Raw genomic sequence first — 17,768 nt, 5'->3', positions numbered from 1 at the left:
ATGTTGGCTCAGGGCCAGTCTTCCTCAGCAAAGAGAGGAGGATTGGTGGCAGATGTTAGCTCAGGGCTAATTTCCTAAAAAAAAAAAAAGAATTCCACCATATATTCAACCATAAAAAGAAAAACCCTCAAAATACCCTGAAAACACTCTACCAAAAATTGTATATAATCTATTTTTAAAGTTACAAAAATTTTACTGAAAGTGGCAAAGATTCAAATAAATGGAAAAATACCCCACATTGTGGATGGGGAGGATAGAAAGAAAGTGTTGCATGATGGTCAGGGGTGTTGGATGGTTCTGGAGTTAAACTGCCTGGGTTCAGGTCCCAGCTCTTCCACTTATTAGCTGTGTGACGTGGACAGGCCACTTTCCCTCCTCTGTACCACAGTTTTCTCATCTATAAAAATGGGCATGATCACAATAGTACCCATTTCAGAGGGCCTTGTGAGGATGGAAGGAGTAAAAGCATTTGACACGCTCCGTGATTGCTGAAGAAAACAATGTATACATTTGCCTTCAAGAGATGCACTGAATACACAAAAGGGATACCTACTTCTTCCCACCCGTCCATTGTTTTGGCAGGGAAGTTGACTCAGTGGACTGGGGCCCAGAGCCCTAGACATGACTTGGCAGTAGCGTAGAGTGGCACGTGATGAAAATAGAAGCTGATCTTCCCCAGAGATGAGCAAAAGCCCCAGTATACTCCTGGCTGGAGTTTGCTCACAAACATGTACCCTACACATTTTATGTCACTAAGTGTTTACAGGCTGCCCATTGGAGTGGCTGAATCTGTTGACACCAAAACCAGTTGCGTGACTATCTTATAACATGTCTTCATCTCTGCTTGGTATTATTCACTGTTCTAATTTTTGCCAAGCATTATGGTTATAAAGTCGTATCTCATTTAGTGGTTTTTCTTTTTCTTTTCTTATTTTTTAAAGATTGGCTCTGAGCTAACATCTGTTGCCAGTATTTGCTTGTTTGTTTCTTCTTCTCCCCAAAGCCTCCCAGCAGGTAGTTGCACATTCTAGTTGTAGGTCCTTCTAGTTGTGGCATGTGGGATGCCACCTCAGAACGGCTTGATGGGCGGTGCTAGGTCCACACTCAGGATCTTAACTGGCGTAACCCTGGGCCGCCAAAGCGGAGAGCGCAAACTTAACCACTTGTCCATAGGGCCGGCCCCTTTCCTTTCTCTGATTTCTCATGAGGTGTAACATCTTGTCATATTCTTATTAGACGTCCACATTTTCCCTCTCTTGTATATTTCCTGTTCATACTTCATGCCTACTTTTTTTCTTTCTTTCTTTTTTATTTCTGGTGAGGCGGGTTGGCCCTGAGCTAACATCTGTTGCCAATCTTCCTCTTTTTGCTTGAAGAAGATTGTCACTGAGATAACATCTGTGCCAATCTTCCTCTACTTTATATGGGACACCACCACAGCATGGCTTGACAAGCGGTGTTAGGTCCGCACCGAGGAACTAAACCTGTGAACCCCAGGCTCCGAAGTGGAACACAAGAACTTAACCACTAGGACACCAGGCGGGCCCCTGCATCACACCCATTTTTTAACTGGTTTCTTTTTCCTTTGGGGCTGATTCACAGGATTTCCTTGTACTTTATATCCTAGATATTAATCCACTGTTGCTTTTAGACATTGCAAATACCTTCTCCCACACCATCACGAATTTCATATTTAGGCTTTAATCTATCTGGAGTTCACCTTTGTTTACAATATGAAATAAGACTCCATCTTTGTTTTTCTCCATGTATGAACCAGTTGTCCCAACACACGTCATCTTTTCCACCACTGAATTACATTGGGATATTTATCATATATCAAATTTACACATATAGTTTTCTGGGCTCCTATTTCTCTTTCCTTGATCTCTTTCTCTATTCCAGTATCTGCATCACGCAGTTTTTGTAATTACGGCTTTGTAGAATGTCTTGAGAGCTGGTATGGCAAAATTCCTCCTCTTTGCTCTGCTTTTTCAAAATTGACTTGGCTATTTGAGAATATTTAATCTCCTGTATATGTATTAGAAAAAATAACTATCATGTTCCTAAAATGTTCTCCTGGAATTTCACTAATTTTGGGGAAATATGATCTTTACAATGCTCTTGCCCTATCCACAGTTTTTCATGTCTTTCTTTATGATCTGACGCATTCTTAGATGGATGGATGGTACTTTTAGATGCTGTAGTAGGTAGTCTATAAGACGACCCTAATGACCCCCTATCTCCTGGCATTCATGCCCTTTATAATAGCCTCCTCTTGAGTTTGGGCTGGACTTACTGACTCACTTCTAACTTATAGAGTACAGAAGAAGTGATGGGATATTGCTTCTGAGATTAAGTTATAAAAAGACTGTGGCTTCTAGATTGCAGATGGCCGACTTCTCACTGTATCCTCGCTTGATGGAATGAGAGAGAGGAAGCTCATCCAGAGCTGTTGTTGAGAAGTCTGTGATCAATCAACTCCTACTCCTTTTTAGGTATTTTGCTTTTTCCCTCCAGAACCTTTCCAAATGTTCTCTTTGTGTTATTAATTTCACTGAAATGAATATAGGCCTTTTTTCCCAATATAGCCCATGTGGCACTTCACAAGCCCTCCCAGTCTTTTATCTTTCTTTAATTTGGGGGAAATTCTAGGTCATTATTTGTTTAAATATTTCTTCCCCTACGTTTATTTGTTTTCTTCTGAAACTCCTATTATGAGGATGCTGACATTGCTATTCCACTCTCCTCACCTCTTCGCTTTTCTTTTAAAAGCTCTTTGTCTACCTTCATGAGGCTTTCCAGCTTTCAGGAATCTCCCAGCTCAGTGATGCATTCTTCAGCTTTATCTTTCCTGCAGTTTAGCATATCCATTAAGATGTTTGTTTCAACTATTCTATTTTTCAAATCCAATATTTCCAATTGGTTCTTCTTTGAATTGTTGCTCTTGATTAATGTTACCGTATTGCACTTTTATATTTTTAAGGGTATTTCTCATGCCTGTTTTAATCTTATTTCTTTTGGTCCATTAATTTTTCTTTGCCTGGTATAGTTTGTCCAGTTTGTTAGTTTCCTTTAAAGTAGTGTGTTCTTCTGATGTCTCTTTTCTTTGTGAGCTCATGTTTTCCTGGAAGCCTCAGCTGTCACGGAGGATAACTTGTAGCGTGTGCGTGGGAGTTGGGAGTAGGGAGACGTGAGGATGGTTACAGCCCAGGAATCCAGGAGGAACTCGCACTCTTCCTAGAGAGTTTAGGGAGTTGACAGTGAGATGCTCCCCCTGAGGAAGAGCCTGTGGCATTATAACCTGGGCTCAGTCATTCCTGTCTGTGGCCTACCTTGCCAAGTGAACCTTCCTGAGGTTCTGCCTGGCCTTGCTCTTTTCCAAGAGATTTCTTCCTCAGTTGGAGTCACCCGCCTAGAGCTCTTCTCTACCTCAGCCAAATTCCAGCACCATCTTGATATTTCTCCCCACACACCCCTGCTGCTACGGGGCAAGCACCGCTGTTTATCTGCCTCATAATGACAATCAGGCAACGTGGGAAAGAGACACACGCAGAATCATAAAGCTCTGGCCCAACATCTCACCCTGTGGCATCTGACACTCTTCTCCTCTGAGCTTCTGTACACATACACCCACACGCACACCAAGGCCCAACCTCCACCCCTCTCCCCTCAAGAGTTTCTCATGTTTATGTGAGTTTCTCAGGCCCATCAAGACTCTTCTTGTTTCTTGGAGTTGTTTCAAGGGACAGAGTCAGAAACCCATATTAGTGTGTCATCTTGTCAGCCCTGCTATGTTCTTTACCTCTGTCACCTCTAGCATTACTGTGGCAATTAATTAAATGAGGTAATTCATGTGAGGCCCTTAGAAGAGTGTCCGGGATATAGTACATGCTCTACATCTGTTAGCTGTAATTATTGTTTATCATCATCATCATTATTAATATGCACAATCATCCTAAAAAAAATGCGTATATTATCTTCATAGATGAATAAAGGACTTGGAGAAGAAAAGCAATCCTGGTGAGGGGCAGACCCGGGATTCATTCACATCCTAGTCTGTCTCATCTCCAAAGGGTGTGCTCTTTCTACTATTCATTGTGTATATGGACCATCTCTGCTCCCACCTCACAAGATCTGACTTGAGGTGGGAGCAGATCTGAGGTTGGAACGACATCTGACTGGCTCAGGAAAATTTGCAAGTGTCGAAGTGTTTCTATCTCACTCTAGTAGGTAGGTGGCCACAACTTGCTTTATGCTTCAATTTGATCTCTTGTCCCCCAAAGAAAAGCGACTTTGAGGCCCTTTTCTAGTATGAGAGGACAAGTTATCAAGCGTAACTCTCATTTCTCCAAGTCACACCAGGTTGAAGGTGGGAAATCAAGAGGCTGTGGATGACAGCAGCAATGGGGTCAAAATTATCCTTCAGCCCTGATACTCCATGCAACAGTATTACTGGATCTCAAGACTACTCGCTTTCTTTCCCTGTTCCTTGTAAATCAGTTGGGGTCTGGTCAGGAAAACAGAAGACACTCCAAGCATGCAAAGTAAGAAAAGGATTAATGCAGGAATTAAAGGCTGGGTGAGCAAAAGTGACTTTGAGGAAACTTTGAAGTGCAAACTCATGCTGCAACCAAAAGTTTCAGCTGCCAGCAGCACTGATGTTGGTGATTCTTGGAGGACACCAGAAAGCTGTGAGGAAACCTCATACTGCCTCTGCTGTCTCCCCAGGCCTTTCAGTAGCTGCCATGAAAAGCAATGGCTTCACCTCTTCTTCCATCTTGAAAATCTCTTGCAGTTGCCTCTCACTGGTGGAATCCATATGGCATCCCACTTCCAATGGAGTCTAGGAATTGTAATTTTTAGGTTCTATACTCCTGGGCACAGGAAAGAGGGTAAAGAGACAGGGATGGTACTCAGTGTTGACAATTATATGTGATACACTGTGTCTGTCTTGTTCACTGGGCAAAAACTCAACAAATAAATCTTGGCTGAATTAATGAATGTAGGAGGGTCCCAGGTCAGAAACAGGACTCTTTGGTGGGAATTAAGATTCTTCTGCAGCTTCATTCAGTGACACTATGTGCTCCATCTCCTCATGACACTCTGCAGGTGCTATTGGCCTGCTGCTGACTTCATTGTAGAAACATGACAACACTGCATTTTCCCTACCCTTCACTGAGATGGGCCATGTCACTTCTTCAATTGCCACTGATGCAAATGTAGATCTGATCAGGTTGGTCTGCTATTTAAAATAACACTTCTGTGACTTCCCATTGCCTTTAGAATAAAATCTGAACTCTTTACCATGACTTCCAAGCCCCCGCATTGTCTGGGCTCTTCCTATCTCTCCAACTTCTCTCCTTCTGCTCTCTTCCTCTTTCAACACACTAAGACCACACTGGCCTTTCAGTTAATCAAAGGTGGCAAGTTCTTGCCGACTTCAGGACCTTTGTCTGGGATGCTCTTTGCCCGACCTCTGCCTCACTTTTACACGACCATCTCCTAGAATCCTTTAGTCCTAAACTAAATATCACTTCCTCAAAGAGGCCTCCACTGGTCACTACATCTAAATGAGATAATCCTTGTTAGTATTCTCTCTCATAATATTCTGGGGGTTTTTTCCTGTCTGGTCTTATCAAAAATATATATATATATATTCATGTCTATCTTCTGCACTCTATTTTATACCCAGCCTAGCACAGTACCTCACAACTAACATGCACTCAATAAATAAATGTTGAAACAACTCTTAACAGACTCCCCCAGCGGTCGGTTTACAGCACCCTTGAGTTACAATTCATTCATTTTCTCAATTTATCATTGAATTTTGGCTCTTAAACCCTGAGACTAGTCAGAAGACATTTGAAAGGAACCACACAGGCTTACTCCCAAAGGCATCCATTCCTGATATTAATCCAACAGGATCCCAGGGCAGTCTTTGGTCTTTCCTGCTTCCAGATGACCTTCTTGCCACCCAAAGCGCATCCCAAGAAGCCAGGGAGATATTGTCCTCCCTCCTGGCTCGGCAGTTTTAATATCATTCATTGCATTCATTGTTTCTCTCAGGAGGCTCATCAAGGTCTTTTGTAGTTAGAACCCTAGTGGCTGACCCTGACATGGTAAAGTTCAGGCAGCGGCTGTGCGGATTCACCATGTTTCTTCTCAGTCCTCATATGCAGGACAGTAATACATTGTGCACAACTGGGAGCAGTGTTGGAGGTCATGCATTGCTTACTAAATCTCATCAGTGACTAATTGTCTGAATTTCTCAAACAGAAATGGCTAAACATGAATTCCAAATCTAGAGTACTGCCTGGTATTGGAGATATCCAATAAATATCTGTTGATTAGATGAATATAGATGAGGAAACTGGCATTAAAATAAGTTAAATGACTTGCCTAAAATCACACAGCATGTTGGTGTTTGAGCCAAAACTCTAACCCAGAAAGGACAGAATGTGAGCGTTATCATGAGACACAAATGCTCAAGACAACCCGTGAGCAGCGCCCCAAGTGCGCAGGGCTGGGAGCCCACCGCCTGCAGGGCAGTGAGGAGGTCCCGTAGGGAGTGAGGTACACCCTAAACAACAGCTACCAAGACTGGAAATGCCTGCGTCTTGGTCTTGTGGGCTCTTTTATGAGCCCCATATTGATGTTTGAAACGCTTCATTGCAAAAACATGTGTCATGGTGGGTTTGCGGGAAAGTCACATGCACCAAAGACTGACTTAAATGTCAAAGTCGTTGCTTTTGTCACCCACTGTTTCCTTTGATGTTGGTCAAGGCTGTGCAGCTGGATGCCTCGAGAGCCTTTCATCCTCGGGGTCTCATGAGAAGCAATTTTGAGTACACAGCCTCTGAGTCTGGGGTGTGGTTCACTGCCTGTCACAGACCTTGGGCCTGCAGGAAAAGGACAGCCTAAGCCCAGTGAGTGAGGAGCCATAGGCCTTGTACCAGTTTGTTATTTTACAATGAAACTCTCTCTCCTGACCCTTATTTGCTAACCAGCCACATTAGCGTCTTATCAGCCCAAAACCTTCCACGGCTCTAGAATCTCAGTAATGTGGAGATCACCCTGCCACGTCCCTTATTTCACAGGTGTGGATCTGAGCTCCGGAGAAGTGAGAGGATTCCTCCCAGACCACAGCCAGTGGGTGGAAGAGTTAGGAAGGAAAACTGTAATGTCTCCTAAAGCTTCCCACCGCCTCTTCAATGTCTGGAAATGAAAAACAGCAAAGCATCTGTTTCTGTTCAAGTCCATCCCTACATGTCTTGGGTACCTGACCCTGCCAAGCACTGTGGAGGGTGCAATTCCTTTAGGAGCTCGTAGTTTGGTGGGTCATAACCCCGGCGTCATCTTCACATTTCCTCAAATTCACCTGGTGCCTTCTGTCCCTCATAAACAAAACACTAATTCAATGCTCTATTGGGATGGGTGGGGAGGAAAAGGAGAAGGAAAGAAACATTTATTTAGCAACTATATGCCAGGTTCTGCACTAAGAACTCTGCATGTTACCGTATTTGACTCTCAAGCAGCCTTCTAAGATAAATATTATTGTCTCCATTTTACAAATGATTCAGAAAAGTTGAAGAACCCACAAAGTGGCTGAGCTTGGACTTGAATTCAAGTCTTTCCAACACACCACATAGTCACTCTTTAGCTTTTTCTTCTTCTCACAGCTGTCCTCTGGTCCCCGCATATTCTCATGTGTCTTTAGAACGCCTTTGACAAATAAGTTCCCCTCCCCCAACAAATAACATTAAAACCCTTACTTATCCTGCTGGGGAACCTGAACTCCAAGTTGAAGTTTCTCATCCTCACTTTCAAACCCCCACACTCCCCCGTCTCACTCTGCCACGCCTCCTGTCCTTCTAAGGTCTACCTGCCTCTAGAGCCACCCTCTCAACCACTGGCTGTACTTACCTCCCTTGATGGACTACCTTCCAGGCACTGAGGCTTCTCAGACTCCCCCACCTGCCCCCGCACCAAGACAGGCAGCCCAGGTGTTGTCACTTCCTCTATTGACAGAAGGCAACCCTGGGGCCCAGCTAGGCTGTATCCTTCTACACAGAAACTCCTGGGCCAGCCCACACCTCCACTCCTCGGGGATCCTGCTCCCAGACCTCACTGTACCACTCTGTGTGTTTTGTTCTCGTGTCACATGACACATTTTCTGAGACTTTTTTCCATTTTCCAGAGCTCCCTCCATCATTCCAGCCCCTTCCTTGGTTTGTTCCCTTCATTCACAGTTGATCCTATTTTACCTTATTCTCACTGCCTAGTTTAGCCAATATCCCCAAGTTATGCCTGCAAATGTCATCTGCCCACAAAGTCTGCTCCTCTTCCTGGTGAACTTTTCCTTTCAAAGTCGGCTCAGACACCACTGTGAAGCTGTCCCCGGGCACGGGGAATTCCTCCTTCCTCAAGGTTCCTGTAGCCTGTTTATTATAATGCTTAATACACCAAGTCATTGGAAATCTCTCCCATTTCCTAAACTGAAGCATCCTAACCACTGGGACACTTTTTGGTAATTTTGCAATCTGTATTCTCTAGCCCAGAGGCTGGCACACAGGAAATGCTTAATAAATATTTCCTGAGCATTGCTTGTCTCTGTAGATCCTATGGGGTATAACTAGAATCAAACAGTGGAATGTTCTGCTTCTCTAGACTCTGAGCTCCTCTAAGGCAGGGAAACAACTTCTTCCATCCCTGGATCCCCACTGTGTTAAGAGTCACGTGCTGCAGACACGGAATGAGACACCTGGGCTACGGGCAGTTCCCAGCTCCGGGAGATGTCTTAGTGATGGATAAGTGATGCCTTGGCTGAGATTTGGGCAGGGGCTGCACTAGATGTTCCTGAGGTCCCTTCTAGCTCCGAAGATCATGGTTTCTGGGTGAGGGAGAAGTTGGTTAAAAGATCAAAAGACAGATGGGAAAAGTGGAGGATAAAAGAAGGTAAAAGAGAAAGAGGCACCAGGCAGAAAATAAAGAGTCAGTGAGGGAAAGGAGGCTGGAAAAAAAAGGGGGATTGGAGGGACTGGCAAGAAGGAGAACGAAGTGAGAGAGCGGGGTCTCATTAACCACAGGTCGGTGCTTGTACGCTGTGCGTGATCAGACTCATGAGATCTCCCCAAGCCTGCAGACACAAAGTCAGAGAGAAAACTAAAGCTGAAAGGCTGAAAGCTGCTACTATTGGAGATCAGTCAGAAATTCACTTAATGCCCATCCTACCCAAACAGGAACCTAAATCCTAAGAAAATCAGCTGCAGTTGACAAAAACCAAGCCACACAGAGACACAGTTAAAGCACTTACGGCCTTGCGCCATGTGGCCCTTCTCCAAGGTGCTACAGCCTGGCCAGCCCTGTGTCAACATGCCAAGAGCATCAGTCCTCAAGCAACAAAACCTGCAGGGAGGGCAGCCCACCCCCAGTTCTGGGCACCCACTGGCTCCTAACCCATCCCACACCCTCTAGCCAAACCTTATCAAACGTCACAGGTGGGGCCACTGGAGACAGCACCAACACCACCCTCTAGGACCAGTCCAACTTCTCAACAAGGCAAATCATAGGACCCTGCACTCCTGTCACCTTTGCTGCGGGTCCTGCTCTAACTTCGTACCTGGTTCTTATCAGCAAGCCACCCTCTGGTGCCCCCAGGAATGTTTACGAAGCACTCAGGTGTACTAATCTTGACAGAGTCCCCTTTGTGTCCAGACACTGAACCAGATCCTTTACACAGATTATCATGTTGACTCTTCAAAGTAACCCAAGGAGGTTAAATATCCCACTGGCAGATGAGGAGACTGAAGCTCAGAAAGCTTAAGTAATTTTTCCAAAGTTACACACACAACTATTCAGTGGCAGAGCCTGGATTCAAACTCGGGCTGTCCATCTCCAGGGCCCATAACACACTGCCCCCCAGGAGTGGAGTCCTGTTCCCCTACCCATGAGCCCCTGCCCACTGTGCCTGTTCCTCTCACACTTGGGCCCTGCTTTGCTTGCTGCTGTCTTCCCCAGGCCTGCTCTCCTCCCGGCGCCGTGCCCCCAGCCTTGACTGCCCTGACAGATGTCCCATCAGCCTACCCAGACACCTCCGCGGCTGTCTCCTGTCTCACACCTCGCTGCTGTGGAGGCCAGCCTGCTTGCCCTTTTGCTGCCAGCTTCAGAAACCCGCCCCCATCACATAGCAGAGATTAACCTTTGCATCTTGCCATCCTCATCTGGTCTGTCCTTCCCCTGATGGAACTGGTTTTAACATTTACTGAGATGCCTAAATGCATCCCTAAGACAATGATTGACAGCTGGCTGAATCACCTCCTTTGCAGATATCTAACCCATGAGTACCCCTGATCCTACAATGCGTTTTATTCTTGTCCATCTCATCTTTCACATATCCAGGATTACCTGATCATCAAGAAAGGGAGATCTCAGCCCTCGACCAGGCACTCCCCAGGCTCCAGTCCTCTAAGGGTAGGGATTTCAGCTGAGGGAGCAAATGTACCAAGGTTTCCTTCACCTCACAGATCTGAATTAACTTATCTTATAGTTCTGCACCTTCCTTATTCCTGCACTGCGAGTACTTCTCTCACATTTGCATTCTGATGTGTGTGCGTGTGTCTGTGTGTGTGTGTGTTACCTCCTGCAAAAGTCCTGTTCAAGCTCCCTGCACTCAGGTTAACCAACACCACCATGAAAGGCGGAGGAAGGGTTTGAAGAGGGTCAGGGGCAGAAAATAAACACAGATAATGCCCGGTAATCGTGGTCACTAAAGCACTGCCATTTCCCCAACACACCTTCTGTTGATTCTGCTTCAGCTGCAACTCCACAGAGTGAAGGCTGAGTGGGCAGCGGGGAGGGTGGGATACTGAGGAAGTGGTCAGAGAGCCCCAGCAAGCACTTCCTTTCTCAGCAGTCCTTGGGGGCAGAAGCTAAACGTGATGACCTCTCTTTTCAAAAATCTCTTCTCCTGCCACACAACCCATTTCTCTAGTTTACAGACACACATTTTCCATGTTCTCCATTTTTTCACATCTTCCTACACCCATGTACTGTCTTCCCTCCTGGTGGGAGATCTCTGTATTCACAGTCATGGGAGTTAGAACTGGAATTAATCTTAGTACTTAGCCATATATTCATTCATTCATTCATTTGTTCACTCTGCACCTATCACATGCCCCTGTGCCAGGCACAGACCCCACTCTTGGGTTTCAACACAATGTGATTATTCAGTATAACTTCCTCAGTGTCTAGTTGGAAATCTTGGATGGAAAGACCTTCCCAAACTGAGCGTCATGGCTGGTAGCATATCAGTTCCGATAATGAAATATCTTAGAGCAATTAAATATTAATTATATTAAATTCCAAGGCTCCCTGTGCGTGGATGTCCCTCTCCTTCCCTGTCTCACGTTCTCCATATGTCAAGCTTGCAGGAGGCATCTGCTTATGGTTGGGGGCAGCTTCACACCACCAAGTGGACACATAGTAGTTGGTTGATCGTGTCCTAGAAACTAAGTCTGGTCCATGCTGGTCTGAAGACATCCATGTCCTAGTGGCATCTCTTGTCCTGAAAGAAAGATGACCATTACTGTCACTCACACTCTTCTTTTTGAATCAAGTTGAAAGGTTTTTTTTAACTGTTACAATGCTGCTTTGCCACCTACAAACATGGCAAGATACAACCCAGATTACTATGGATTTTGATGTCACCTAAAAACCAAATGCTCTAGAAAGGGAACAAACTATACTAGAAAAAAAAAATCTAGCCCAAAACCTAATGCTAAATTTGAGAAAACTGAGACTCAGGAAACAAGTGAATAACTCAGGCTCACCCAGGATGCCAGCGGCAGAGCCAGGGCCAAACCTCCCTTGTCTCAACATCAGTCAAGGCCAGGTGGGTCCCATGGCTGACTCCAAATTCTCTACCCTCCTGGAGATAGGGCTCAAACCACAGGACATTTTGGTTCCATTCAGACAGATCTATGATGTTTGCCTGTCCCCGGATAATTAGTTTTAGAAACTTAATGTTTGTCCTTGTGGAGGAGCGGAGGTTGTGCTTCTTGATGGTTTCGCTTGAATGGAAAAAAGTGAAAAGTTATTTGATCTCTTGATGATTGTCCTCCACAAGAAAATATCCAACTTTCTAAAAAAAAAAATCAGCTCCTATATAGAACTGGGAGGGTAATAGGAAGGAGGAGACCCAATTTTAGAAGCCCAGCTCTTAGAGCTTAGAGGGAAACAAGTGTTTCTTTTCTTTTCTTTTTAAAATTATTTTTGGTGAGGAAGATTGTCCCTGAGCTAACATGTGTGCCAATCTTCCTCTGTTTTAAACCTGCCACAGCATGGTTTGATAAGCAGTGTCTAGATCTGCGCCCAGGATCCGAACTCACGAACCCCGGGCTGGCCAAAGTGGAGTGCATGAACCTAACCACTACACCACCAAGCCGGCCCCCAAGAAATAAGTATTTCTATATGAACACTCTTACATGTAGGAAGGATACAGAAATCCTTGTAGAGTGACTGCGCTTATCCATTATAATGTAAATTTGCCCTGCTACCATCATCCTATTTTTGCTAACAATAGCCCAGTTTTCTTTGAGGAACTCTGTCCTTCCTCTCTGTCCATGTGGTTTAGCTACAGCTAATTCCACCTGGACACCATCCTGCTCCAGGGATGGGCAAAGGACTCAGACTCTGTCATTAAAACCATGAGTCTCACTCACCTCAGTGATTGGATAGAGCTGGCCAAGTGCCCAAAACTGGGCCATTACTGAGCAGCTCCGGGGCCTTCGCTGGAGTTTCTGAGAAAGAAGCGCTCTGGTTCTGCTGGGCTTGTTAATAACGTAGAGAGGAGGCCTGGACCTGGTCATCCCAGTCATCTGCATAAGAGAGCCTGAAGACAGCAGAGCTGAGAGATGGCAAAGACAGATACTTGGTGATAGCATCTGAGGATCTGATTCCAGCAGGGCCTTATCTTGGAGATTTACCTCTAAATTTTATAAATTGTGAAAGTTATTACGTTTTCTTTCTTTCTTTTTTTTTTAGTATAAGCTTATTTGAGTTGGATTTCTGTCACTTACAACCAAAAGAGACCTAATAAACCCACAACCAGGACACTGAGTGGATGCTTAAAGAGAAGAAGGGTTCAGTGAAAGGGTAGCGATAATATTTTGGGCAACTGGCCTGAGTCCTGCCAGCTCCTGAGAAGAGGAAAGGCTAACCCCACCCAAATAGGAGTGCTGCCCTAAGTAGGGAGCCCTCGTGGCAGAGCAGAGCTCACCAGGAGAGAAGGGCTTATCCTGGGCTGACATCTACTCCTCCACCCACCTAACCTTCCAGTGAGATTCAATGTGAGAATGTGAAACTGCTTTGATGAGGTTTCGCCTACCTCTGACTCCCACAATGCTTTCCAGGTCCCCAGAATGAAATTTTTAATTCAGAGGCACCCAAAGATGCCTAAATTGGGGTTCATCACCAGCCACATTTTCTCTATTGCTAAATCCAAGCTTCCACCGTTTATAACAGACATCTGATCTCAAAGTTCTCCTTTCTTTGCTATTGCTGTCCCTCCCAGTGTTCACCCAGCATAAACGGGGAGACACCAACCCTTTAACAAAGGCATAGCATTAGTCCTTCGTGATCTACTGCAGATCCTTCTTTTGGAGTAGATGCGTTGATTCCCTGTTGCCTCTCATCATTGATTTTCTACAGATCATCAGTCCCTCCTCCCCATCTGGAGTTGGAGAGAGGGGTCAGATCACGGATTAATGAGCCACCACAAAGCCGGGAACCAATCAGTCATTCTACCAACCCCTACTGAGCATCGGGCACCACATACCATTGTGGGGATACATTGGAACACAAGATATCCACTGTCCTCAAGGAATTTTCACAGAACACCGTCAGTGGCGATCTTGCTTGTAGCTCTCAGATTAGACAACGGCTGTAAAAGTTACAGGCAGTCAAAAGACACAACACGTTTCTGAAGCTCAGGCCGTCCTGTGTGCTCCACCATGCTGACCTGATCTATTTGAAACATGTTGAGAAGACCTCCTGGCAATCTCCTTCCCAGAATGTGGCCAGGGCAGCCCATCAGTCACCGGGAGGGGGCAAGGAAAAGGGGGAGTCTAGGAGTCCTTTGGTTCTACCGTTCATCAGTGAGCTCCTGCGGGCTAAGCTGGGTGCTGCCTTCCTCAGGGAGGCGAGAGGAGCAAGCCGGTCCTCGCTGTCAGGTTGCCCACGGTCAGAAAGTAGCACCGGAGCAGAGAAGTCCTCAGGCAGCAGTAACTGCCTTATGAGGCCAACTGTGATCAAAACTCTGGGTGCCTCCAAATTCATATTGGGTTAAAAAGGAGAGAAGCTATATTGGGACTGAGGGTGGAGGAATAGACAGATTTGGTTGCTGAGGAAATAGCTCACGGAGGAGACTGAATCTGAGATGAGGCTTGAGAAATTATCTCCATTCATTTCTGTCTAACAACAACAACAAAAAGACTTTGGGCCTATCAATTAAAAAGGTCATATGAAGCAAGTAACCAGTTGGAGAGAAGTTGTGAATCCGATATGCAAGCTGAATCCTCATTGCTCAGTTTGATCAGAACCCAGCCTGGCTTGGCCGGTTCACTGAGCAGCGAGGTTAGCTGCAGCTGCAACCCCGCACTGTCCGTCCCCGTCCACGACCAGCCCTCCTCTCCCCAGGTAAGGCACACACAAGTGATGCCGGTTAGCGGGCCTTTCCCCACAGCCACCCTTCCAGGGCACAAGCTTCCCAGGCAGCTGCCTGTTCCCCTAGGCTGCTTCTCTCTTCACGCAGGGTTCACGGCTGGTCACTTTCTTTTGGGGCGGCTCTGACACAGCTTGAAAGTCAGGGTTTCCAGAGATGAGACAGATCAGAGGCAGATCTGCCCACAGCACTCTGCGGTCTGCGCTCGAGAGCTCAAGCGTTCCAGAATGCAGTGGAACATGTGCGTGCTCTGCCCGCCGTGCAACAGAAATTCAGCCCTCATCTTGTTCCATGGGGTGGCAACACACAGGCAAAGGGAGCCCCAACCCTGGGTCTTCGAGAAAACCGAGTCAGCCTCCAGGCACACTCACAGGGTTCTCAGAATGTTAGACAAAAGAGGCCTTAACCAGTGAAAACTCAGGCAGCAGGAGCCAGACTGAACCACAGCACACAGCAAGTCAGAGATGCTGGTCAGAGACGGGGCTGCACCAGGAGCAGCCTTGTCAACTGCAAATATGCATCCTGTTTACCTAAGTTGCCTAGTACAACGGCACGTGGTTAAGTCTCAGCCTGTAGGCAAAGGGGATATATTTTTCATCTTCTTATGTGTTTGAATGTGTGCATGAACGTGCAAATACGAATGTGCAAATATGAATATATGAATACGCAGATACAATGAGTATATTAGCATCTGTCTCACAACCAGGTAAAGTTAGCTTTGGCTCCTTTGACTCACTGGTAATATAAGACAATATTTTATACTCATTAATAACCTGCCCCTAAACAAAAAGGACATAAACAATGTCCTTTAACTTGATTTTCCTAGTAACCACATGCACAGTTCTGTGTTTTGACAGCAGAGGAAAATACTTTTCTTACTGGGAAAAGGAAAGAAGAAAACAGGGCTGGAGACTCTCTCTCCTACCCAGCAGTTTCCTTAGTAAAGATCCTCACAAAGAAGATGTTACCCCAAATAGCCAAAGCGATCCTGAGAAAAAAGAACAAACCTGGAGGCATCACACTCCCTGATTTCAAAATATACTACAAAGTTATAGCAATTGAAACAGCATGGTACTGGCAGAAAAACAGGCACACAGATCAGTGGAACAGAACCAAGAGTCCAGAAATAAACCCTCAGATCCATGGACAGTTACTTTTAACAAAGGAGACAAGAACATACAACAGAAAGGATAGTGTCTTCAGTAAATGGTGCTGGGGAAACTGGACAGCCACATGCAAAAGAATGAAAGTAGACCATTATCTTACACCAGACACAAAAATTAACTCAAAATGGCTTAAAGACCTGAATGTAAGACATGAAACTCCTAGAAGAAAACATAGGCAGTAAGCTCTTTGACGTTGGTCTTAGCAGCATCTTTTTAAATATGTCTCATCAGGCAAGAGAAACAAAAGAAAAAATAAACAAATGGGACCATATCAAACTAAAAAACTTCTGCACAACAAAGAAAACTATCAACAAAATGAAAAGACAACCTAACAATTGCAAATCAAATATCTGATAAGGGGTTAATAGCCAAAATATATAAAGGCTCGTGCAACTCAACAACAAAAAACAAACAACTGGATTAAAAAATGGGCAGAGGATCTGAACAGATATTTTTCCAAAGAAGACACAGAGATGACCAACAGGAGCATAAAAAGATATTCAACATCACTAATTATTAGGGAAATGCAAATCAAAACCACAATGAGATATCACCTCACACCCATCAGAATGGTTATTATTAAAAAGACAGGAAATAACAAGTGTTGGAGAGGATGTGGATAAAAAGGCACCCTCATATACTGCTGGTGGAAATGTAAATTGGTGCAGCCACCATGAAAAACAATATGGAGGTTCATCGAAAAATTAAAAATAGAAATACCATATGACCCAGCTATTCTACTACTTCTGGGTATTTATCCAAAGAACATGAAAAAACTAATTTAAAAAATATATGCACCCCTATGTTCATTACAGCATTATTCACAATAGCCAACACTTGGAAACAATCAAAGTGACCATCAATGGATGAATAGATAAAGATGTAGTATATATGTATACAATGGAATACTGTTCAGCCATAAAAAAGATGAAATCTAGCCATTTGAGAAAACATGGATGGACCTTGAGGGTATTATGCTAAGTGAAATGAGTCAGACAGAGAAAGATAAATACCATATGATTTCACTCATATATAGAAGATAAACAAACAAACACGTAGATACAGAGAACCACTTGGTGGTTATCAGAGGGAAAGAGGGTGAGGGGAGAGTGAAAGGGGTAAAGGGGTACATTTGTAAGGTGACAGATGGCAACTGACTTCTGGTGGTGAGCACAATGCAGTCTACACAGAAGTCAAAATATAATGAAATACTTGAAATTTACACAATGTTATAAATCAATGTTGCCTGAATAAAATAAATAAATCAATGAGAAAAGATTCAGAGGATTATTGTGGGAACTGAATAAGAGGATATGTATTTATCATCCAAAACCATATTTCTTTTTATTTTTTTTCAACCTTTTATGTTTTATTTTAAAAGGTAAAGCTCAGGGCCAGCCCTGTGGCCAAGTGGTTAAGTTTGTGTGCTCCACTTCAGCAGCCCAGGGTTTTGCTGGTTCGGATCCTGGGCACAGACCTAGCACCACTCATCAGGGAATGCTGAGGCAGCGTCCCACATAGCACAACTAGAGGGACTTGCAACTAGAAAATACAACTATGTACTGGGGGGCTTTGGGGAGAAGAAAAAGGGAAAAAAGTTTGGCAACAGATGTTAGCTCAGGTCCCAATCTTTAAAAAAAAAAAAAAGCAAAGACCTGGGAGCTAGCCTGATGGCCTACTGGTTAAGTTCGACATGCTCCACTTCGGTGGCTCTGGTTCAGTTCCAGGGTGCAGAACCACACCACTGGTCTGTCAGTAGCCATGCTGTGGTGGCAGCTCACAGAGAAGAGCCAGAAGAACGTACAACTATATACAACTATGTACTGGGGATGTGTGAGGAGAAAAAAAGAGGAAGATTGGCAACAGATGTTAGCTTAGGTGTT

General features: G+C 44.7%; 1 long non-coding RNA gene across 1 annotated transcript; it reads right to left on the bottom strand.

Annotated features, from left to right (window-relative positions):
• Positions 1-11,131: 11,131 nt before the first annotated feature.
• Positions 11,132-13,942, bottom strand: LOC139078945 (uncharacterized). Its single transcript, XR_011532145.1, has 4 exons — positions 13,835-13,942; positions 13,603-13,729; positions 12,720-12,904; positions 11,132-11,563 (listed from the first exon to the last, which is right to left on the bottom strand). It is a non-coding gene; the product is annotated as an uncharacterized lncRNA (long non-coding RNA).
• Between the last annotated feature and the right edge of the window lie 3,826 nt (positions 13,943-17,768).

This window comes from Equus przewalskii, chromosome 23 (genome assembly GCF_037783145.1).
Source record: "Equus przewalskii isolate Varuska chromosome 23, EquPr2, whole genome shotgun sequence".
Classification (NCBI taxonomy): Eukaryota; Metazoa; Chordata; class Mammalia; order Perissodactyla; family Equidae; genus Equus; species Equus przewalskii.
Note: the sequence above shows the minus strand (reverse complement) of the source record. Positions and strands in the feature narration are given on the sequence as shown.